Source organism: Myotis davidii, unplaced genomic scaffold, assembly GCF_000327345.1.
Source record: "Myotis davidii unplaced genomic scaffold, ASM32734v1 scaffold97, whole genome shotgun sequence".
NCBI classification, from domain to species: domain Eukaryota; kingdom Metazoa; phylum Chordata; class Mammalia; order Chiroptera; family Vespertilionidae; genus Myotis; species Myotis davidii.
In genome coordinates this window covers 2,513,293-2,538,801 of record NW_006289392.1, presented here as the reverse complement: position 1 = coordinate 2,538,801, position 25,509 = coordinate 2,513,293, and the positions used below count along the sequence as shown (strand labels likewise).

The 25,509-nt window shown below is 47.4% G+C and overlaps 1 long non-coding RNA gene across 1 annotated transcript; it reads right to left on the bottom strand.

The window, feature by feature from the left end:
* Nucleotides 1-7,358: 7,358 nt before the first annotated feature.
* LOC107182771 lies at nucleotides 7,359-22,452 on the bottom strand. Its single transcript, XR_001513504.1, has 3 exons — nucleotides 22,339-22,452; nucleotides 20,718-20,719; nucleotides 7,359-7,369 (listed from the first exon to the last, which is right to left on the bottom strand). It is a non-coding gene; the product is annotated as an uncharacterized LOC107182771 (long non-coding RNA).
* Nucleotides 22,453-25,509: the final 3,057 nt, after the last annotated feature.

The following is a 25,509-nucleotide window of genomic DNA, read 5'->3' as shown; positions in this document are numbered from 1 at the left end:
CAGCTCAGAGATCCCGGCTCACTGAAAGCAGGTTTCTGGGGTTTTGTTTAGCTTCTATATTTGTTACAATGTTTCTTAAACTGCAGGCTCAGAGGCCAGTAAGGCAGGCGGGGAACGGTGGAATCCTCCATCACTGAAGCAAGCAAGCCTCATGTTAGTTTCAAGCTGCCTGGCTGCCGGCCGCCATCTTGGCTGGCAGTTAATTTGCATATCTCGCTGATTAGCCAATGGAAGGGTAGCGGTCGTATGCCAATTACCATGTTTCTCTTTTATTAGATAGGATCGATTTTTTACAAAGAGGAAGGGAGAGGAATTGCGAGTTAGAAACATCAATGGGAGAGAAACATCAATCAGCTGCCTCCTGCACACCTCCCACTGGGGATGTGCCCGCAACCAAGGTACATGCCCTTGACCGGAATCGAACCTGGGACCTTTCAGTCCACAGGCCAACACCCTATCCACTGAGCCAAACAGGTTAGGGCTAGACACACTTTTTTTGTTTTGGTAGAACCACACCTCACATTAGCCATCGCATCCCTTAAGATATTATTGTTGTGGTGCGTACATATGTGGGGAACATGTCATTTCTAGTGTAAAATACATCACTGATGATGCCGGTGTCGATGGATTGATTGCATTTGAATGATTTCTTTTTTCTATGCACTCATGTACCATTGTAATGTGATTATTTGAATATTTTATACAGATAGCATGAATTACAATGATATCTGTTTCTTTTTATTATTTTATTTTTAAAACTTATTGATTTTATAGAGAGGAGAGAAGAGAGAAATAGAGAGAGAGAAACATTGATTGGTTGCTTCACTTCTTTATGCATTCTTTCGTTGGTTCTTGTATGTGCCCTGACGGGTGATTGAACCCACAACCTTGGTGTATTGGGACGACTCCATAACAAACTGAGCTGCTCAGCCAGGACTCCTTGTATTACTTAATGTGTATACGAAAACATGTAACGATGTATGTGGCTGGCATGATGCTTCCATTGGATTACTCAGTGTTCGCTCTAAGTGACGGCACACTGGAACATGGGAAGAAGGAGTGAAGCAGGCCTCTCCGGAGGTGGTCCTGCCGGAGGCATCCAGACACCAGCAGCACTAAGGGCCCGGTGGGTCTCGGTAAGCACTGCAGGAGGTGGTCGAGCACGGTCAGCTGGAGGGTAGGCTTGGGAAGCAAACTGACACTGAATTTAAATCTCAACTCTGTCAACTTGATGGCTGACCCTGGCCTCAGTGTTTCCATCTGCTGTACTGGAATGTGAACAGAACCACACTCAGAGGGTGGTAAGACCATTACCCAATGTTCTAGCATGTTATGTACAGATAATGAGTGCTCAATAAATGTTAGTTATGAGGCTTGGATTTAACAGAATAGAGGCTAGGCGTGTATAAAATTGCTTCTGGTAATTCCTCTTTCCTCTGATTCCCAGCCACATGACTGCCACAGAGCATGACCTCCTGACACAGGGACGAGGTTCACTGCAGCAATAAAATCCGCTCATTGGGAAGTATTTTTACCCACAGACTCAGCACAAAATGCCTTCTCAAATGTCCATCAACTAACCGCAATGACCTGCCCTTCAAATCCCATGGTCAGCCCTGAGCTCCACCTCCCGCTTTCCTGGGATGGGGGGAGGGGAGGAGGGAGAGAACGGGGCTCTTTCTACACAGGCACTAGGTTTGACAGAACATAATATTCAAGATGTCTAGCTCTGTTCCCAAACACACCTTTGGGCTCTCTCAAGGCCAACCGAGATGTCACCAGACGTGTGGTACAAGTGACTGCCCAGAGTCCAAGAAGGGCTAAGGAAAGCTTCCCCCGTATCCCACCTTGCTCTCCCCTGGTCCCTGGCACTCCCTAAGCAGACAGACTGACGACGGGGAGACCTCCCTGGGGTCCCCAGGCAGGAGGAGGGGAAGCAATGTCATAGCTTGAGTCACTGGAGCTCCAGTTCTCTCCTGTTCTTCTGAATGGAGAAGAGAAACAACAGTGATTTCAAACAAAACTGAAAGAAACGAGAAAGCAGAAACCAACTCCAAGCTGCTTGCGATGCTCCAGGACCCGGAGCCCAGAAGAGAGCTAGAGTCTTGGATTTGGGACCTAAAGGAGCAGAGAGGAGCTCAAGAAGCAAAGGGCAAAGCACCTCAACTTTCTGACAATTAACAGCGCAGCGCGCATCCTCCAGGTAAATGCTGTGACCCCGGATGAGCGGAGGTCCCAGAAAAAGACAGCTGAACACCAGGAACTGCCTTCATTTCCCAAGCCCAGCGCCACAAGGGCCTGCCAAGGGGTCTTAGAGCAGAGGATTAGCAGGACCCTTATAGCTGTAAGCGGCTGACTCTTTTCTTAAAGAAAAGAAGGAATTTATTAAAAGAATCCTGAGTATTTCCTCTAGTCCAGCGGTTCTCAACCTGTGGGTCGCGACCCCTTTGCCAGTCAAACAACCCTTTCACAGGGGTCGCCTAAGACCATCCTGCATATCAGATATTTACATTACGATTCATAACAGTAGCAACATTACAGTTATGAAGTAGCAACGAAAATAATTTTATGGTTGGGTCACAGCATGAGGAACTGTATTTAAAGGGCCAGAAGGTTGAGAACCACTGCTCTAGTCAGAGCTAAGACTGAATAACCAAACTGTGGAAAATGCAGAGATAATGCGATAGCCCAGCTTCCTCCATGTGGCAGAATTACTCCAAGGAGCAGGGATTACTAGTCTCTTAGTTCAACAGGCAGTCTTCCTCCCCTCCTTAGGGACAGAGCCCATCTTATTAGGTTCCCACCTACAAGACTACATTTCCCAGCCTTCTTGCAGCTGGGCTTGGCCATGTGACTTAGCCAGGGAGCTGTGATCAGAAGATTTAGGGCTTCTAAAAAGGGAGGGGCAAGTTCTCTTTCTCCCTCTTGTCCTTCTAAGTGCCTGGACAGCAAGTAGGCTCCCTGAGGTGCCTGCACCCTGTGGACGCAGAGATGCCTGGGAGCTGGATGCAGAGGACAGAGAAGCAGGAAGACAGGGGGCGGGCCTACAGCTCTCTCGCCAGCCCAGCCCTGCCCACCTCTGAACTTCTCTGCTTCAAGCAGCCTATATGCCTATTTTATGTGACCACTGTTTTTTGTTTCCTGTTTTCTGCTTGCGGCACGGGTGGGGGAAGGGGCTTTAGTTAAATGCAGCCTGTCTTCACTGCCTTGCTACAATTAGGGTGTTTCTCTTCACAGCATCTTTAAGCAGAGAGGGTCTGACTGGCTTTCTCAGTCTTGCTTTTAAAATCTTGGGAAAGTTCTCAGGTTGGCCCAGCCTGGCTCAGGTGCTATCCAGGGACCAAGCAGCTGTGGTCATGGGCACATGAGGAAGGCCAGGGACTGGGAGAGCCGGGCTAGCTCCCACGCTGGCCACTGCCTGCGGAGGGCGGGGCAGGTCCTGGGGGTAAAGAGAGAGATGAAGCAGACGATGCCCAGGAGTCTGCTATAAGGAGGGGCGAGTTCGAATGGCCTTACCCTCCCCATTTTCAGCTCACGGTATTGTCATCTGTAATGTTACTTTATGCTTGTACAGCCCTTACACTCATGTTGCAAATTACAGCAGACAATCCGTTTGCACAGTGATGACCTCATTGGGTTTTCACAAGAATTCTGTAAGGTAGTTAGTTACATAACATCTGCACTTTCAAAACCAAAAGTGAGCCTGAGAGAGGTACGTCCTGCCCAAAAGGTTCACAGTTGGGGTGTATCGGATGGCTCACCTATCAGGGTGCGATCACTGGAACACCGACTGACAATCAGTTACTAAACTTCCCTCACAGAGAACTGGATTTCAGATGCTATACCTCCTCTCCCAAAGCTACCTCCACCCCCTAAAAACGACACTTAGCATCTTTATTTTTTAATATATATTTTATTGATTTTTTTACAGAGAGGAAGGGAGAGGGATAGAGAGAAACATCGATCAGCTGCCTCCTGCACACCTCCTACTGGGGATGTGCCTGCAACCAAGGTACATGTCCTTGACCGGAATCGAACCTGAGACCTTTCAGTCTGCAGGCCGACACTCTACCCACTGAGCCAAACCAGTTAGGACAACACTTAGCATCTTACTGGGGGAGTGGAGATGGGGGGATAACAGTGGAGCTATGTAAAATGACAAAGCAGGAAAGTAACCATAATTAAATGCTGTCCCCAGGAGGGACTGTGTAAGGCGGGCTGCCTGTGAAGTTGGCGGTGGTGGGAGCGAGCGCAGACCTCCAGGAAGCCACGTGGAGCTGTGTCACCCAGAAACTCCTTGAACTGGCAGCAAAGCTTTGAGAGCAACATCTTTCCTGGGACTTTTTTTTTTTAAATATATTTTATTGATTTTTTACAGAGAGGAAGGGAGAGAGATAGAGAGTTAGAAACATCGATGAGAGAGAAACATCGATCAGCTGCCTCCTGCACATCTCCCACTGGGGATGTGCCCACAACCCAGGTACATGCCCTTGACCGGAATCGAACCTGGGACCTTTCAGTCCGCAAGCCGATGCTCTATCCACTGAGCCAAACCGGTTTTGGCTCCTGGGACTTTTTTTAAAAAGCTTTTGATTAGCCTGAAACATTAGTGTGATTTATTTTCTCAGCTCCGGTAAATCTTTAATTATCAAAAATAATGCTGTTTTTTGTTGTTGTTTTTTTTACCTCTTTGAATCTGAATCACAGCGAGGAGTTTAGGCAGGCTCGCTTGGCAGCGAATGGCGTCCTGGTGTGGCACCTCTAACTGCCATCCCTATAATTAGCACAAATCTGAACTGGCTAATTACTCAATGGGTATTTAGCTTTCTGTGTAGGCCAGTGGTTCTCAACCTTGGCTGCACATTAGAATCACCTGGGAATCTTTTTAAAATCCTGATTTCTGGACCCCATCCTCCGGAAATTCTGTTTCTTTGTGACTAATGTTGTGGCCGCACCCCATAACAAAGAAACAGAATTTCCAGAGGATGAGGCCCAGAAATCAGGATTTTAAAAAGATTCCCAGGTGATTCTAATGTGCAGCCAAGGTTGAGAACCACTGGTGTAGGCAAATATTGTGTGAAGAGAGAACTTTATTGAATAAGTATTTAATCCAGAAAACTTCCAGGACCAGCTGTGGCCTATTCTATTTAAGGTCTTCTCCACCGTCCCTCACCCAAGATCACCACATGACCGTGGCATCTCACTCACAGGACATCCAGGAATCTTCCAGGGCCTCCGGTGTTTCCTTCCAAAGGCTGCTGGCTCGGTGAGCTGACAGTCAAGGACCCGAAGCCTCGCCGGTGAGAAGACTCCACGCCTCCTGCTCCGTCTCAGAGGCTGACAGAGGACGCAGCACCAACAGCCCAGCACCCCGTGCTACATGGAGGCTGAGGATCCTGAACTGCACCCCAGCTTCCCAGGGACGAAGCAGGGACCTCAGGCCTCGGAAAACTCAAGAAAGAACAGGCTGTGCTCTCCTAAGGACAGAGCAGAGAAGCCTGAAGGCTTTGCCCTGTCCAGGGCTCATTGCATTGCAGCGGGAGACTCCGGAGTGCGGAACAGCGTCCAGATCCCAGATCCCTGCCGAGGGCGCACAGCACTGAGGGAGACGGGAATGGCCAGACTTAGGGAGCACGGGTCGGGCTGGCTCCCCACCTGTTTATGAAGCTGCTGCGTCGGTCCTTCATCAGACTCTGAAGTGTGGGGAAATGGGCTCCCATGCCTGAGCTGAGCTCCGTCTCCTCAAGGCAGGCTGGGCCAGGTGCCAGGCGGCAACCTGGCAGCATCACCACACAGCTCCGGAGATCTCTTGATCCCACGTCTAACCGGCCCCTTCTGGGGGGACTGGCTCCTGCCCGGCAAACACACTGCCAGATCCACGTCTACCAGGAAACTTGGTCAGGCCCCCAGGGCTTTCAGGAGCTGCATGCCAACCTTGAACAAGCCTGCCTTCTTGGCATCATTTCAGACCCAGGGCTGACTGCATAAGACCCTCCCCACATCGCTACCAGCTGTTCACGGAACCTGCCCCCTCATCCTGCAGCTGGAGTGGACCCAGTGGCCTCACATGAAGCTGCCTCTTTGGGAGCCTCCGTATTTACTTCTGCCGAGTTCTAGTCCTCATCCTCCCAACCCACTGGGCCACGGACTCTCCCCTCTGAGGCCCAGTGAGGCTCAAAATAGAAGCCGGTTCCCAAACCACTTAGCCAACACAGAGTTGGAATTTGAAGTCAGAACCCCATCTAAAGAGAGAGGAAGATGGCAAAATGCTGGGAGTGAAACTCTAGGGGCCCTGGGAGCCTTATCTCTGCCCCCAGGCTATACAGCCCCCACCCTCTCTCAGCTCTTGCAACAATGCCTGTATTAATCTCACCCAATTCTACTTTAAAAAAAGAAAACCCAGGAAATAATTACCCCAGTCAGACATTATTTACTTAAGTAATTCTTTACTCAAACGTCTTCAGGCTTTATTTTACTAATACTACATAATTACATAATTGTGTAATTAGAAAAAAATTAAATGACAAATGTTTGCTGAGAACAAATGGAAAAAAAATAGATCCTTTCTTCCCCTGAGTGTTCTCAGCTCAGTACATTACATCTTCTTCCCTCTCCTCCCATTCCTCCCGTCTCCCCGCCCCAGCCTCCTCCCAGGGGGGGCTAGCCAGTGGAGTACCTGGATAAGTAGCAGCAGGCGTGGGCACCCTAAACCTGAGGCAGAGAGCAACGCCTGTGAGAATTAACCTGTGTGCCTCTGTACTCAGCCTACAGTTGGAGGCAAGACTCAAACTTCTGGTTCCCCATTCCTGTCTCTAAACCCGGTAGGTCCATAGAGTTCCAACCCACAGCAGCTGGGAAAATGCAAGCACAGCTGGCCCTCAGGACCACCTTCCCGTAATCAAAGGTGAATTCAGCTCATACTGAAGACTTGCTCCCTGGGGGGCGGGCTGCCAGGCAGGAGAAGGATGAAGAGGCCACTGAGAGAGGGGGGAGCCCATCTGCCTCACCTGGTCCACAGGCACTCAGTGCTGGCCTCAAAAGTCTACCCAAGGAAGAGACGTGGCATGCACCCCAGGACCTAGCTGCCCATGGGAGGGAAGGGACCAGTTGGCAGGGGCCATTATTGCACCTCCATCCCCCTCTCCTTCCCTTCTCTAACATCAGCGGCTGTGGGAGCCAGTGGAGCTTCCTGCAGGTGAAAAAAATTCAATCACCCACCCACCCAACAGCCATAAACATGTCTTTTGTTCAAGTTCTGAGGGGGACACAAAAGAGTAGGCCAGCCACCGGCCACTGTACACTCATTAATACATCAGCTGCTTACAACCTGGCATGTAGAACAGCAGGGTGTTTCACAATAGAATGTTCCCTAGGCCAGCCTGCCACCCCCCTCAAAATCAATTCTAAAATGTCCCCAGCATCCAGTACTAAGAGGGAAGAGTGGAAGCTGGGGGGACTCAGATTGCAAAGGTTCACTGTCTCCAGCACTTAGAGATGATGGCCCGAGATGTGTTTCTAATCTTGCTTTGCCTCCATTTGCTCATCAGGAGAATGGGAACAAAGCACACCCTACCAAGTCATTGTGAGGCTTAAATGAATGCATGGCAATAAAGCACTCAGAGTAGCACCAAGTGTTCGATAAGCAGTGACCATAATGTCCATGTGGAACTACAAAAGCCACCCAGATTGAGTGAAAGGTCCTGTGGGAAAGCCCCAGCTCTGGTGGCCTCTCCCAGTCCCCTAACCCCTTCACCAGCTCTGAGTCATAATTTGCATGAGCTCAGGGCGGAGCCAGAAGGGCAAAAGGCTGGGGAACCATGGGGCAAGTAACCAGGGGACTTGGAGCCCAACGGAAGAGGTGCGGAGCTCTGAGAGGCACATCCTGCTGACTGGGGGTCTCTCACTTTGGGGACCAAAGCAAAAAGAACACAGAACCCACTCTGACATCCTTGAAGAAAAGACTTTCTGAGGCCAATTTCTTCCCCAGCAATAAAGGGGATCAGGGATTAAAGTGACTTCCTCCTGTGTTTATTGATTAGTATCATAACAAACAGGCAAAGACCACATATAAGACCACTGATGTGAAGTACTTTCCCCCAGATGAAGACGCCAGGTTTTTGGCTATCCCAGGTTAGAGATGAGACTAAACGGGGTTGAGGAGGTATAATAGATGCAAGCTGGGCACCCTAGTGGAAGGAGGAGGCCAGGAAGTGTGCCCCCCAGCTCTCCAATCCTCCCTGGAGTAGCAAGAGTGTGCAGAGGAGAATGGCTGCATAGTAGGTGGAAGCTACACTCACCTCCTCCCAGGACCAAATTGGATTTACAACTAAATTATAGAACAATCATCCTAAATAACCAACTGACTGAAGTCTTGTAACCAAGGATTACAGAAGAAGCCACATCAAGACTGGTAGAAAGGTCAGAGACTTGAAAAGGGCTGGTCCTGCTCTCATGGGTGGTGGCTGAGGTTCTGGAGGGCTATCTCAGCTGTGAGGGGTTTCCCCTGAGAAGCACGGGGAAAGCCAGAGCACCAGAGCCAGGAATAGGTGCCCACCTAACATCTAACTGTGAAAAGCAGTGGGGTTTCCATCCACCAGGGAGAGACACGACTCTACTAGAGACACAGAAACCCTCTTAAAGGGCCAATGCACAAAATTTCATTTGCAGCCACTCACCCTGGGCTTTGGTGGAGGAAGGGCAGAGTGAATAAGAGTTGTGTGAGAATCTGGGGCTTGTGGCTCTGGGGAGAGAACTGAAGGGACAGTCGCCAGGATCCCTGTGCTGAGTCATTCTCCCATGCCACAGATGCCATCTTTCTTGGGTGGACCACTCCCCTCCATGCAGCGTCAGTTGGGGGGAAAGCAATAGCCCCACCCTCTGGACCCCTCTTATCTCACCCTGTGGTGCTTATGGCCTGCTGAGAAGTCAGCTGCCTGGGCCATGGTATAGAAGTCTGGGCAGTCTCAGTGGGTGTTAGTGACTGAGTTGTGTGGCTTGGGATGGGGGCCAATCCCCCTACTTTCCCATAAATCTAACTGGCACTTCCCGCTCATGGAATACACAGTAGGTATCAATAGTAGGTTGGATGAAGCAGAGGGTCGAATGAGCTATTTGGAAGACAAAGTAGAAAAAAAATATATCCATTCAGAGCAGGAAAAAAGAGAATTTTTAAAATGAGGATAGTTTAAGGGACTTTTGGGATAACATGAAGCATAAAAATATCTACATCATAGGAGTACCAAAATGAGAAGAGAGAAAGCAAGAGATTGAGAACTTATTTGAAGAAATAATGACTAATAACTTGCCTAACCTGGTGAAGGGAAAAGACTCACAAATCCAGGAAGCACAGAGAGTCCCAAAGAAAGTGAACCCAAAGAAGCCCACACCAAGACACATCATAATTAAAATGACAAAGGTTAAAGACAAAGAGAAACATAAAAGCTGCAGAGAAAGACAGGTCTTTGCTCATATAAGACTATCAGCTGATTTCTCAATAGAAACATTTTAGGCCAGAAGTGATTGGCATAAAATATTCAAAGTGATGAAAAGTAAGGACCTACAACCAAGACTACTTTACCCATTAAGATTGTAGAAATAAAGAGTTTCCCAGATAAGAAAAAGCTAAATGATTTTGTTATAATCAAACCAGTATTATAAGAAATGTTAAAGGGTCTGCTTTAAGAAGAAAAAGAGAAAAACACAACAATAGAGAAACATAGTTAAAAGAATAATATGGCAATAAGTATATACCTATAAATAATCATTTTAAATGTAAATGGCTTAAACGTTCCAATCAAAAGGCATACCGTAGCTAAATGGATTAGAAAACAAGACCCACATATATGCTGTCTACAAGAGACCCACCTCAGAACAAAGATACACACAGACTAAAAGTAAAAGAATGAAAAAAGATATTTCATGCAAATGGAAAGGAGAAATACTGGGGTAACAATACTCTTTTATGACAAAATAGACTTTAAGACAAAAGCTATAGTAAGGGACAAGAAAGGACACTACAGAATAATAAAAGGAGCAATTTAATAAGAAAGTATGACCCAACCCTTATAAATGTGTATGCACCCAACATAGGAGCACCTAAATATGTAAAGCAAATCTTGATGGATATAAAGGGAGAGATTGAGAGTAACAGTCATAGAAGGGAAACTTAATACCCAATTGACATTAATAAATAGACCTTTCACACAGAAAATCAACAAGAAAATCATGGCCTTAAATTACACACTAGATCAAATGAATTTAATTAATATCTTCAGAGCATTCTACTCCAAAGTAGCAGAATATACATTCTTTTCAAGAGCACATGGAACACTTTCTAGGATAGACCACATGTTAGGCCACAAAACAAGTCTCAATATATTTCAGGATATTTAAGTCATATCAAGCACCTTCTCTGACCATAATGGTATGAAACTAGAAATCAATCACAGGAAAAAACTGAACAACACAGAAAGACATATAGGCTAAATAATGTCACTAAACAATGAATCAGTTAACAATGAGATCAAGGGAGAAATCACAATATACCTTGAAAGAAATGAAAATTAGCACACAATAACCCAAAATCTATGGAATACAATGAAAGCAGACCTAAGAGGAAAATTTATAGCATTACAGTCCTATCTCAAGAAACAAGAAAATCTCAAATAAACCATCTAACTTTACACTTAAAGGAATTTGAAGAACAATGAGCGAAGCCCAAAGTGAGTAAAGGGAAGGCAATAATAAAGATCAGAGCAGAAATAAATAGAATCAAAACAAACAAACAAACAAAAATGCAAAAGATCAATGAAACCAAGACTGGTTCTCTGAAAAGATCAACGAGATTGACAAACCTTTAACCAGATTCATCAAGAAAATAAGAGAGACCCAAACAAATAAAATCATAAATTAAAGAGAAGTAACAACTGACACCAAAGAAATACAAAGGATTGTAAAAATATTATGAACAACTATATGCCAACAGATTCGACCATCTGGATAAATTCCTAGAAACATACAATGCCCCAAAACTGAATTAGGAAGAATCAGAGAATCTGAATACACGGACTACAATAGGGAAACTGAAGTAGTATTCAAAAAACTCTCAGCAAGCCAAACTCCTCGACCATATGGATTCATAGGTGACTTTTACCATTCAGAGAACTAACACCTATCCTTTTCAAGCCTAAACATTTAAGAGGAGGGAAGACTCCCAGGCTCGTATTATCCTAATTCCAAAAACCAGATAAAGACACTACAAAGAAAAAAATTATAGGTTAATATCTCTGATGAACATAGGTGCTAAAATTCTTAACAAAATATTAACAAACTGGATCCAGAAATGCATTAGAAAGATCATACAGCATGATAAGTGGTACTTATTCTGGGGATGCAAGGTTGGTACAATATCCACAAATCAATAAACACGATCCATCACATAAACAAAATGAAGGCTATAAACCACATGATCATATTAAGAGATGCAGAAAAAGCATTTGATAAAATTCAGCACCGATTTATGATTAAAACTCTCAACAAGTGGGACTAGAGGGAACAGACCTCAGTGTAATAAAGGCCATCGATGACAAACCCACCGCCAACATTATCCTCGGGCAAAAACTATAAGATCAGGAACAAGACAGGAATGTCTGCTTTCATCACAACAATCAGGCAAGAAGAAGAAATAAAAGGCATCCAAACTGGAAAGAAAGAAGTAAAACCTTCATTATTTGCAGATGACATGATACTGTATCTAGAGAACCTAAAGATTCTACCAAAAAACTACTAAAACAAATGAATTCAGTAAAGTAGCAGGATACAAAATAAGTACCAAGAAATTAGTTGCATATTTATGCACCAACAATGAATTATCAAGAAAGGGAAAGTAAGAAAATAAATATCATTCACAGTTGCTTCAAAAAATATTTAATACCTAGGAATAAATTTAACCAAGTATGTAAAAGACCTGTACTAGGAAAATTATAAAATACTGAAAAAATAAATTGAAGAAGTGGAAGCATATACCATAGTCATGGATAGGAAGAATTAACATCATTTAAATTTTCATTCTACCTAAAGCAATCTATAAATTCAACACAATTCCTATCAAGATACCATGTATTTTACAGAACTAGAACTAGTATAGCAAAAACTTATATGGAACCACAAAAGACCCTGAATAGCCAAAGAAAGAGTGCACGCTTCAGAGTTCCGAGCCCAGCTCAGCAATTTACTATTTGAGTGACCTTGGGCAAGTTGTGCGACCTCTCTGAGCCTCAGTTTCCTCATTTATAAATTGGGCCTTATAATGATTAAATGGTTCTTCATGAGATCACTAGAGTGAAATAATGCCTTATAAAGCACTTAACACAGGGCTCTGGCACATATTAAGAAAATAATAAATGGTCATTCATTCATTTATTATTATTATCATTATTATTTAATGGAACCACTACTAGTCCTGGTAGTTCTTCGAGAGGATGTCAGTTTGGGAGCCTAGGGAAGCAGCAGGTTCCAGACAGGTAGCTGCAGGGTCTGCAGAGAAGGGAGGAGTGGCCAGGGGGAAAGGGGATTAAGAAAAACCTCTGAGCAGTTGCAGAAGGTTGGGCAGTTCAGAGCACCATGCATGGTCCACGGCCAACCAGCCAGGGCTGCTGCCCATGCACTGCCCAGATGTAAGAGACAACTGGCCTGGGAGATCTCTGCATGAGACAAATAAGCAGTCATTGTCAAAGTGAAACCCTGAACACCAACCCAGAGGAGCGTAGGGTGCTGTGGGGAAAGCCCCAGCTTCCCAATAGGCAGGAACCTCTAACCCCTGCTCTCTCACATCCTCCGTGCAGCTTCCTATTCCCAGCAGCCCCTTTGAGGGGTTGTTACAATCCAGTGGGGTAAGACTCACTCTGCCTCTGTTGGAGGCCAGCCTCAGGGAACTGCACTGTTTAAGACTCGCCTTTATTGAGGCCCAGTGCCCTTCACGGCCCACACCTCCTCTCCCTGCTTGGCCTGTTGGGCTGCTGCCCATGGGCGTGCTCTGTGTGATGCTCTCCCGGGCTCTTGCTCTAACCATGGTCTAATCCTGCTTTTGCTTTAAGGCTTGGTTGGGTGTCCTGTCTATGCTCTCCCAGCCCCTGGCCCCAGCCTGGCCCTTATTTTGCCTTTGCTGTGGCCCATCATGGTGGGCCAGCTGGGCCCAGAGGCCTCACCCACCCCCTAGCTGAGATAGGTGCTTCCAACTCACTCTGTTCTCCTCCTTTCCAGCCACAGGGTCCAACTGCAAAGAAGGCCAGGAAGAGAGTAAGAACTGCCACACCCCTTCCTCTAGGTCCAAGATATTTACAGAGTGCCTAACATGGGAGGCTCTGAACCAAGTATGAGTGAGTGCAAGTGTGCATGTGCATGTGCACGTGTGTGTGTGGGGGGGGGGGGGGGTTGTGGAGGTCCTCTTAGGGGCTAGATCAGGGGTGGGCAAACTTTTTGACTCGAGGGTCACAATGGGTTCTTAAACTGGACCGGAGGGCTGGAACAAAAGCATGGATGGAGTGTTTGTGTGAACTAATATAAATTCAAAGTAAACATCCTTACATAAAAGGGTACGGTCTTTTTTTTTTTTTTAGTTTTATTCATTTCGAACTAGCCGGATCTGGCCCGCGGGCCGTAGTTTGCCCACGGCTGGCCTAGATGGAGAATCATCTTTCTTGACTCATCTCATATCTTCCAAAAGAGTAAAATTCAGGACTGCCTTGAATGTTCTATAGAACACACTGCAGCCGGTCAATATTGACAGACAGAGAAGCTGTGTTTCTGAATCCCTGGGTTTTCTCAAAAGTGGGTCCCAGGGGTCTGGAGGAAACCCAACCCCGCAGCACTTGGCTGCTCAGTCTCCTCACTAAGCCTTGGCTCTGCCTCCTGCGGCTTGTTGGCTGGGAGCTGGGAGTAATCAGGAAAAGTCTGCCGTTCTCAAGGTCTTCCTCCTCATCTCACCTTAACAAGGACAGAGCGCCAGCAGCGCCTGCCTTCCGCCGCCTCTGTGCTGTTTGTTAGCCTCGCAGCCTATCATTAGAGGCACCACAGAGCTAATCACCTCCCTGGTGGACACCCGGCCTCCCCCTGGCTCCTGCTCCTACATAGTCTGCATTTGACCTGACTTCCCAGGGTGCTCAGGCTGCCTGGGGAGGAGCAGAAGTGAGCCCACCTGGGCAGGACTGGGGGTCTCCTCCCCCAGGAGGGTGACCTCTATCCTAAGCCCCCAAGGACAGGCACAGGCAAGGTAAAGGGGTGGGAGGAGAGGGGAGAGGGAATGAGAGGGAGGAAGCATTTGGGAGAAGCGCTGTAAGCCAAAGCTGCCTTGGCGCTTATTCTACTCTGGTTAAGCCCTTATTAGTAACATGCAGGCAGACACACACAGGGAAAGGAAGGAGGAGCAGGGGGTGACGGAGCTCCCCTTCCACAGATCAATGCCAGGGGGTGGAGGGGACTTGGAGGAGAGTCATTAGCATTCCTCTCCTTCCCCCTAACACACGGCAGAAGGAAAACAAACTTCGGTTCCAGTGGCAGGAACTTAGCCCGAGGAGGGACTTCCTCACCGTGAGGCCTTGCTTCCTTGGATGATTTCCACACATCCCTGCAGCCCAGCTAGTGCTCCCCAGTTCTCCCGCACACTCTCCTGCTCACACCCTCTCAGTGGCCTCCACTGGGAAGGAGGAAATCCAAACGCAGGGCCTGAAGTTCAAGCCCTGCTCTCCCCACTTCAGGAACCTGTCTTGGCCTAACCAAGCCCTCCCCCCACCTCCTTGCAAAGCCAGCTGGGGCACTCCAGACACAGTGCTCCCTCTTCCTCTGGCCTCCCATTCCCCTGGCACCCAGACTCATTCTCTGAGTCACCTTGCTCCGACGTGCAGTGTCTCCTATAGAGAAGGTGCTAGATAGATTGATAGATAGATAGATAGATAGATAGATAGATAGATAGATACTCTTAGCACTAGGGACAATGTGAGTCCTAGTGTTCTTGTTGCTTGTAGGATATTATGATCAGAGTTTTAGAATAATAAGGAAGAAGAGCAAAAAAAAGAAAACACCTGTTACAGAGCCTTATTACCTCATTCCTCCCTCATTGTCCCATTTCACCTCATGGGACAGGCCTTAATATTCCCATTTCATGCGTTCACCTAGAGAGGCACTTAGCCAGTGAGTGGAGGAGCTCTGGGATGTGAACTAAGGTCTAACCCGAAGCCTGAATCCCTTCACTGTGGGATGCTCCCCTTGGTCCAAACTCCCTTGGATGTGAGCTCAACTTGACCAAGTTCTTCTAGAAAAGAACTTGCACGGGATGTCACCTTTCATATCATATCCATATTCCCTTTGGAAGAATCCCACTTCACTGAGTGATATCTGAGAGTGAAAGACTGGCTAATTCCACAAGCCGTTCAGTAAGTAACGGAGTGCAAACTATACGTCAGGGTCTGCTTTAGGTGCCAGGAACACAGCCCTGAACAAGACAGATGAAATGCCATACCCCCTCAACAACAAAAAACAACCCGATTAAAAAATGGGCAAAAACTGGAATAGGAATTTCTTCAGAGAGGATATACAAATGGCCAAGAAGCACATGAAAAGATGCTCCACATCACCAATCGTTAGGGAAATGCAAATCCAAACCACAGTGAGATGTCACCTCACACTCATTCGAAGGCTATTATTAAAAACAAACAAAAGAGAGAAGAAGAAAAGAGAAGTGTTGGCAAGGATGTGGAGAAACTGGAACCCTTGTGCCCTGCTGGTGGGAGTGTAGAATGGTGCAGCCTCTATAGAAAACAGGCTGGTGGTTCCTCAGACGTTAAAGATAAAATTACCATGTGATCCAGCAACTCCAATTCTGGGTAGATATATCCACTGAAAGCAAGACCGTGAAGAGATATGTGCACAGCTATGCTCATAGCAGCAGTATTCACAACAGCTAAGAGCGGGAAGCAGCCTTCATCCATCCATGAAGTGCAATATTATTCTGTCTTAAAAGGAAGAAAATTCTGATCCAGGTTACAGCATGAATGAACCTTAAAGATTACGCCAAGTGAAATAGCCAGTCACAGAAAGTCAAACACGGTGTGGTTATACTTGTACTAGAGGCCCAATGCCCAAAATTCGTGCGGGGGGTATGGAGGGAGGGGGTTCCTCAGCCCAGCCTACACCCTCTCACAATCTGGGACTCCTCGAGGGATGACCAACTGCCAGTTTAGGCCCGATCCCACAGCGGGATCGGGCCTAACCTGGCAGTCGGACATCCCTCTCATAATCCAGGACCGCTGGCTCCTAACTGCTCACCTGCCTGCCTGCCTGCCTGCCTGCCTGCCTGCCTCATCACTCCTAACCAGTCTCCCTGCCTGCCTGCCTCATCTCCCCTAACCACTCTGCCTGCCTGCCTGGTCACCCCTAGCTGCTCATCTGCCTGCCTCATCACCCCTAACTGCTTGCCTGCCTGCCTGCCTGGTCACTCCTAACTGCTCACCTACCTGCCTGCCTCATCGCCCCTAACCACTTGCCTGCCTGCCTCATCACCCCTAACCACTCTGCCTGCCTGCCTGATTGCCCCTAACCACTCGCCTGCCTGCCTGATTGCCCCTAACTGCTGACCTGTCTGCCTGCCTGATCACCCCGAACTGCTTGCTTGTCTGCCTGATCGCCCCTAACCACCTCTGCCTCACCCCCGCTGCCCGGCTTCATCCAGAAGGTCGTCCAGAATGACGTCTGGAAGGCTGTTCGACTGTCCGGTCTAATTAGCGTTTTATGCTTTTATTATTATAGATAGATGAGGTTCCTAGAGTATTCAACTTAACAGACACTGAGACTGAAAGTATAAGGTGGTTGCCAGGGGCTAGGGAAGGGGGAAGTGAGGAGTTGTGATTTAATGGATATAAGGTGTCAATCTGGGAAGATGAAGAAGTCTGGAGAAGATTGCACAACAACATGAATATATTTAGCACTACTGAACTGTACCCTTAGAAATGGCTAAGATGGCAAACTTTTGTGTGTGTTTAATATTTTTATTGATTTCAGAGATGAAGAGAGAGAGATAGAAACATCAATGATGAGAAAGAATCATCTATTAGCTGCCTCCTGCGCACCCCACACCAACGATTGAGCCCAAATCCAGCATGTGCCCTGACAGGGAATTGAACCATGACCTTCTGGTTCATAGGTTGATGCTCAACCACTGAGCAACACTGGCCAGGTGATGGTATACTTTGTTATGTGCTTTTGACCACAATTAAAAATATATTTTTAGAAGAAATCCCTTGCTCCTGTGGTGCATACGTTCCTGCTCTCTGAAATGCCCACTGGTTGGGGTCCCGCTGTTTTTCCCTCCTGGGCTCACCCTCTTTCCATTGTGAGGGGTCCGGGTAGAGGTCAAGTAGCCTCAGGGCTCAGTCCCCTGACCAGCACACTCAAGCCTACCACCCTGGCATTTCTATGCACACCTGAAGCTGGGAAGGTCAGGACAGCTCCTCTCCTGACTGCCTGTCTCTTGCCTCGCTCTCACTGCCGCCCCCTGAAGGAAGGTCCATGAGAGCACAACCAGGTTTCACCCCAGGGAAATCAGAGGCTCTGTCCGCTTTCACCTCCCCGAGACCCTCTTGGAGAAAGGAGTTTGTTGGCTTGTCACAGATCACCTGAGCTAACCCTGCGACTGGCTTTTACCTTCGACATACTGGGAGGTGGTGTGTGTGTGTGTGTGTGTGTGTGTGTGTGTGTGTGTATAGAGTGTATGCATGGAGTGGGGGTAGGAAGTTGGAAGTGGCCCCACTAGATTTAGCCAGCTGCCTGGGGGCCACCACACAACCAGACCTCTCCACCAACGTCCTCTCTGTCCAGATGTTGTCATCAGCCAACCCCATCAGGCGGGGCCGGCCTGGGGTCTGGCTCTCGCCTGTCAGTCCTGACATCTTCAGTAGATAATGGAACGCAAAGATGTGAGAGGCAGAGCAGGTGCATGCTAATGAGGAGATCAATTTTAATTATGATTTTAATTAAACACCCGATCCAGTAGGAAATATGACAGTGACTGGCTAGGGCTGTGCAACCTGAAAGGAGGGAGGGGCACCTGGGAGGGACGGAGCCTCCGGGATTTAAAAGAAGTAAAGGGCAGCACTGTTGGGAAATTGAGAAAAACCTGTGCCACCTGAAATTTGCACACAGTAAGCCTTTTCTTTAAAGAGCCCTCAGCCATCTGGACTCCGGAAGGAGAGGCACTTAGCTACAACATGGATGGGCCCTACCCCTCCATTCCCATGGGAAACTTGAGGCCAAAGGGGAACATGACCTGTCTCTCCTGTGTCCCATAACACACTGTCTCTGCCTCTAATAGGCAACGTATCACACTATATCATTAACTCTTCACAGCTTCCCTATTTGTTTATAGCAAGTGTTTACAGAGCCAGAGTTGTTTGGGCAAAGCAAGCCCTTCAAGTTCAAGGCTGCCTCTGCAGAGCTCTATGTGCAGCTAGCGAGGAGACACTGAGACGATTGCTTGTGCTCACAGTAGGGATGTCTCTCTGCTACAAAGGAATCATACCTGCTAAGGGTCCTCCCCAAGTTTACACTCTGCTCCTGCCCTGAACAACACCTGGCACACAGCAGGCCGTCAGGAAATGTGGGTACCATAAACAATCACGCAGAGCCCATGAACTCTAATGAGGAGTCAGGAGCAACACCAGCTGGTCAGTTGTTCTTAGGCCTGGCTATCAGATTTCTGGACACTGCCCCGATGGAAGAAAGCAATGTTCCTATGCTATGTGTGCGTCCCTGTACTGCTATGTATGTTGTGTGCCGTATATGTGGTAGCAGACGATGGCAGTTGGTGGGAGGAGGAAACTCAAGGGGGCAAAGGAACTAATCTTGCAGGGCTCTTCATAACAGAAAATCACAGAATAATGCAATGGCAGCATTGCAAGAGAGTATTGATGAGCATTGTCCAATAGAACTTCTGCAGTGATGGAGATGTTTGATGTCTACCTTGATACCGTAGCCACTAGCCACATGTGGCTATTGAGCACTTGAAATGTAGCTAATGTGACTGAGGAGCTAAGGTTTTAATTTAATTTAATTTTGATTGATTTAAATTCACAGGTCACTAGTGGCTACATACTGAACAGTAGAGGTGAGGTCATCTAATCAAATTCTCTATTTGTTCAGAGGAGGAAGCTGAGGTTCAGGGAAGTAGCCCTTGGACATCACCCGAGCTCAATCACTGGGCCTTCACAGGTGGCACATTAAGACTCAGTCCTGTGATGGCTTTCTTGTGCATCGACAGCATGTTTGTGGAGGGGTTCCACTTCCAGGAACGGAGTCCCTCTATAAGGCCCAAGGACAAAGGCCAAGCAGATTCTCCCCAGGTCCCAGATAAGCTTGGACTAGGAAGACCTAGAGCCCAGGGCAAGACCTTAAGTAATAACCCAGCGACTGCTTCTGCCTTGTCTCCGCCACTGCCACCCACGCCCCAGCAGACAGGGCCATCTGGTTCTTCCCACCTGGGTAACGTGAGGTCTTTCCAGCCTATTCACCTACAGCTAAAGCCTTGTCATGGCCTGAACGGAAATCTGAGATTGGAGATGGTGACAGGAGTTAATTGGGATTAGATGCGCATGTTCCATGGTTAAGAAAAGCACAGATGCTCCAGAGCCAGTTCTCAAGCCAGATCATTTTCTAAATACTCTCTCCTCCTCCCTCTCGGCCTCCTCCCTACCCACCCCCAGCATCCACCCCTCCTAGGTGCTACAGAGGGGTGTTGATTGGGCTGTTTCTCCTGGCCTGTGTGACTCAATAGCAGTTAAAACCTTTTCCATAATGAATGAGGTCGTTTGTAGGAGGAACGACGGAAACAGGGACTCCCAGTGTCATGTCCACATGCCCAGCTCCCCTCCCTGCCTTCCCCTCAGACCTCCTCTGCTGTCTGCTTCATCTTCAGGCGGCCAATGGAAGAGGTGAAGTCATGGTACCTACCGATCACCCTTCTAGGCAGAACACAAAGAATGCTCCTTGTCAAAACACATCTCAGGCCTCCACATTGACAGGAACTGAAAGTCAGGGTAAATCTGGGCTGTGAATCCCCGGAGAACTCGCCCAGCCTACCCTCAGGCCCCTCGCTGTCGGGGCCACTGAATTTCAAGCTTCTCAGATGCTGGCGCCAGTTCACCAGGAGCACCTTCTTAGAAAAGGTGAGTTCAGAGTCACCTGTTTCTGTCGAGTAAATGAGGGCTCAAGAAGCTGGAAACATCAGCAATTTCCACCTGTGATTCAAAAAGCACTTTCCTCCCCATCCCGGCAGGTTCAGTATCAGCCGCACCTCAAGGCACCAAGGCACGGTCACGCTGTCCCTAAACCTGGCTCCGATTTGAGCACTCAGGACAGAGGCGGCCTCGCTGTGGACACGACAGTCTGCCTGGCAAGGGGGAGAGCCTGCCTGTTGGAGCCCTGTTAACCGAAACAGACACAAATGTAAGAGACAGCCTGCTGACCTGCTGGGGCGCAGGGGAGCGAGGAGCATGCAAGGCAAGAAGGCGCCCGCATGGGAGGCAGGCTATGAAGCCATCAGCCGTCAGCGAGGGAATGGGTCAGGGACAGACAGGGCGGGCCCTGCTCCCTCTAAGTGGGGCCTCTGTTAGAGAAAGAAATTCTCTCTTCCAAAGAACTGACTGAGTGGTTTGGCAGCTCCGAACCAGAACTCCTTGCAGTGGGCCGCCCAGGGCCACTCTGGTTGGAGCCCACACCTTGTGCCTTCTTCAGTTCATTTCAACAAAGTCACTGAGCACCTACTCTGGGCTTTCTTCTCTCTCCTGCCACTGGGGACCTGTCTCTGGTTAGAACAATGCCTATTTCTCTTTAATAGGATTTCACTGCTGGAGAACAATGGCTCTGGCTAGTGAAGGAGGGGGAGGGGCAATGGCAGGAGCAAAAGAAAGGCGTGATGGGCACCGGGCCTCTTCATTGATATTCAGGCTCTTGCTTGGCTTGGTTTTGTCCTCAGCACTAGCCTGTCTCCTAGAGTGCTGCTTGCATTGGGTGACCTTGAGGGTCCCTGAAGGTGAGGGCTTAGCTGTGGAAAAGCTGACAGCTCCCTCAGCTCCCTGGCATCTACTTAATCAACTGGATATGGCTCCAGGCCCCACACAAGCTCCAGGTGGCCATGCTGCTACATACCTCCAGGGCACTGCATTCAAAGCCAAACAAACCCAAAACGTTGTTATTTTAAACCGCATACCCACACCGTGCTCTTAGGAGCATCTAGGATGGGCGACCAGCAGAGAAGCAAGATTTCAGCCTGACAGCTAGGGGACCACATCTCGCCCTGATTCTGTACAAACATGCTTCTTCTACTGCCGCGGACTGCTGCCCATTATCATTCTTTGCTAGCAATTAGCAAGCCCTGACCAGTACAAGCACTTTATTAACACCAATAACATCTCCCTTCACCCCAAGTCACCATGAATGCTGTGGGCAAGAATTCTCTAGGGGGAGAGAGGAGTGGATAGAGTTGCTTCTCTCTCAAATTGAAGATGTTGCAACCTAGGCTTAGAGCTTAAGGAAAATGCTGCCAGTTAGAGAACCAATCCAGGTGGAGCCTTCCTCATACCTACTGACCTGAGCAAATCCATCAACTAGCATTTAGTGGGCAGCTGTTATGAATGAGGCATCATGTCAGACTCAGGGGTGTACAAGACAAGATCCCTGTCCTCACTTGAAGAAATTGATGCTGTTTGAGGAAATATATCCACGGCTACTTAGGTACAAACTACACAACTCCAAGGAGTTCATTCACGTGGAGCACAGCACAGAGGCCGTGGGGATGATGCCCAAGATGTGCTATGAATCGCAGGAGGTGGTACATGCCAAGTGCTGTAAGCAGTGGGGCACTGTGGGACGAAGGGGTGGAGAGACCTCTCCACAGTCCTGGCACTTGAATTTAACTGAAAAGGATGATGGGTTTAGTTGCAAGAAGATGGGTGCAGAAGACGTTAAAATCAAAACCTCGACCCACACCCACCTCTAACTACCACTCTATCTCTATATTGACTCCCTTTCCAACCAGACTGCCCCAAAGGCTCATGTACAGATGCTTTCTCCAATTTCTTACTTCAACCCACTCCCAGCCCCTCCCTGATGTCCCAATTATGCCCCAATTAATTAATTATCTGCCTAGATTTAGTGGGACATACGCAGGTGACCAGGGGTCAGCAATAACGGCCTATCCCCTGGTACTTCAGTGTACTCTAGACAGTTGAGCTGAACCAGAACACATGAACATACAAGACAGAATTAGTATGCAATCACACAAGGTTTATGTACCTATTCCTAGTGGGTCCTAGGCTCCGGCAAAGGCCACCTGGCGATGCACACCGAAAGACGGACGACAAAGACAGAGACAGACAGGCGACCGCAGTTGGTTCAGGCTTGCACGGCAGAGCAGTCAGCCAGGGGCTCATCTCACCGAGCGACGTGGAGTCCTTCTCTTATGACCATGACATTATAACACCTGCCCATACCCCACCCCCACATACCACTGAACTGCTCCGCTCAGACCTCTGGTGACTTCAGTTTGCACGGTTTCCTGCACACTCTCTGGAGTCTCCCCTCCTCCTGCTCCTCAGTGGTCTGACCAGTTCACCCCTCTCCCCTTCTGGAGGCACTTTCCTTCCCGTCCCTGTACCGTCACCATTTCCTTGTCCTCCTAATGCTCTTACTGTGCTTTGTGGCAGCCTCCTCTTTCTTGAGCAAACATCGTTGACTCCTTATCATTTGTACAATTCTAAGTACTTTATATTTTAGCTGCTTTAATCCTCACAGCAATCCTATGATATAGATGGTCTTGTCCCCATTTCCAAGATGAGAAAATGAAGACACGTAGAGAAGTTTTTCTAGGAAAGCTTAGCTAGAAATGGCAAAAGACAAGATTTGAACAGATAGTTTGGGTCCTGAGCTATGTGGTTAATCACTATGTTATACTGTCTCTTTACCTGACTATATTAATAAGGATAGTACAGAATAGGCTTTGGTAATAAACAACTTCAAGATCCTAGTAGCTGAATATAATAAGAGTTGATTCCATCTCATGCTGAATTTCCAAGACACTGCTGCAGGAATCTGCTCCACACAGTCACTCAGAGACCCAGACAATAAAGACCCCAACTTGTAGCTGCAGGAAGGAAAGAGAAAGATTGAAAAATCGCATATGGGCTTTTCCTAGCATTTCCACTCATATTTCTTTGACTAGAACTTGTCACATGACACCACTTAACTAGAACTAGTCCCATAACCCCACCTAACTGCAAGATGGAAAATATTGGGGAGAAGTAAAACATTTGCTGAGATAACAGTATATGCGATTGTAAACTAAATGCTGGAGTTTCTCCAGCCTGTGTTAGGCTATCATCTTTTTCACTCTTCATTCATTCATCCCTGTACCTATATACTGAGACTTTCCAAGTTTAATCGTCAGCCCAGATCTCAGCCTCATTTCTGAGCTCCAATCTTGTCTATTTAACTGCTTACTTGACGTCTTTAAAAGGGTATCTCAAAAGCTTCTTAAATTTAACATATTCAAAACAAAACCCTTGGAGTTCTCCCTCATCACAATTTCTCTTCTCAGTTTTAAGGAAACTATCTCATTTCACTAAATGACACCTTTTTCCATTTAGTCATTTCTGCCAGGAATCTGGAAATTCTTTCCACCCCCTCCTCTACTTCCCATATTTGAACTTTCACCAAGTTTGAATCTACCTTCAAAATAATGTTAAATATACTCCGTTTTACCAACTCTGTCACTCTCGTCTAAGCCACGATCATCTCCTGCCTAGACTACTGTCACAGCCTTCTCCCTTTCTCCCGTTTCCTCTCTTCTCTCCTTCTAGAACGTTCTCCACACTACAGCCAGTGTGTTCTTTACAAAGTGCAAATCAGATCATGCCACTCAGTTGCTTAAATTGCTCAGAGTTGTGTCCAAGGACCTCAAAGGGGCCAACGACACTCCCTGCAATCTAACCCCTATCTGCCTTTCCAGCAACATCCTGTGCTGCTTTTCCCTTCATGCACCACTTCCCCATCTCCCTGGCCTTCTCTGGGTTCCTTGAATGAGCCATGCTCTTACCAGACACAGGCCTTTCAACAATCTGCTCCTGTTCCTTAGAAGGCTCTTTTCACACTCTTTACCCAACAAAATCCTTTTCATGCATGGGTATTAGCCTAAATACCACCTCCCAAGAGACCTCCCATGAAATCCAATGCAAACAAGGCCCTTCTGGTATATATCCCATCGTACGCTTCTCCCTTGCTTTATAGCATGAGCTACAATTTGAAATTACATCTTAATCTTGGTTGGGTTTTTGGTTTTTTGTTTGTTTGTTTAACATCTGACTCCCATTGAAGTTCCATGCTCCATGACAGTTAAGGGGAATGGGAGTACATGTTTATTCACCATTGTATCATCTGCACAGAGTATCTGGCCTATAATATGTCAACCAGTCAATAATTGTTAAATAAATAATCAATGAAAAATAAACCCACTAACCTCTTGCCCTGAAATATACCTTCAAAGATAAGCAGACTCAGCCTGTAACAGAACTGGCTTACCATCTCCCACCCCCTCACTTCCTGTTGATGTGGTAATGGTGATCTGTTACTGAGTTCTCCAAAATAATGCAGGTCTTGATGGCCTAGGGTGGTCTCGCTGAGTCTGGCTCCTAAGGGGATTTGGTTAGCATCTCCTAAGGTTAAATCACTGTGGGTCACAGATAAATTCAGCAAGGTTGATTTTAAAGAAGTGATTGATTAATTAATAACTGAACTCATTAGTCCAGTGCAATGCCTTTCTCAGTCTGACTCATTCTATTTTTCAACTGTGTTGCTACTACAAATGTAGCAACTGGTTGTGCTCAAAACAACACAAACTTATTACCTTACTGGAGGCACAGTGCATGAAAATTGTGCACTTGGGGAGGGGGCATCCCTCAGCCAAACCTGCACTCTCTCAAAGTCCGGGAGCTCTCAGGGGATGTCCGACTGATGGCTTAAGCCCGCTCCCCACGGGGAGCAGGCCTAAGCCACAGTCTGGCCTCCCTCTGTGGGAGCTGACCAGAGGACCGATCAGGGGGCAGCGCTGGCCCGCAAGCAGCTGGCCCCAGTGGTAATGGTGATCTGTTACTGAGTTCTCCAAAATAATGCAGGTCTTGATGGCCTAGGGTGGTCTCGCTGAGTCTGGCTCCTAAGGGGATTTGGTTAGCATCTCCTAAGGTTAAATCACTGTGGGTCACAGATAAATTCAGCAAGGTTGATTTTAAAGAAGTGATTGATTAATTAATAACTGAACTCATTAGTCCAGTGCAATCCCTTTCTCAGTCTGACTCATTCTGTTTTTCAACTGTGTTGCTACTACAAATGTAGCAACTGGTTGTGCTCAAAACAACACAAACTTATTACTTACTGGAGGCACAGTGCATGAAAATCGTGCACTTGGGGAGGGGG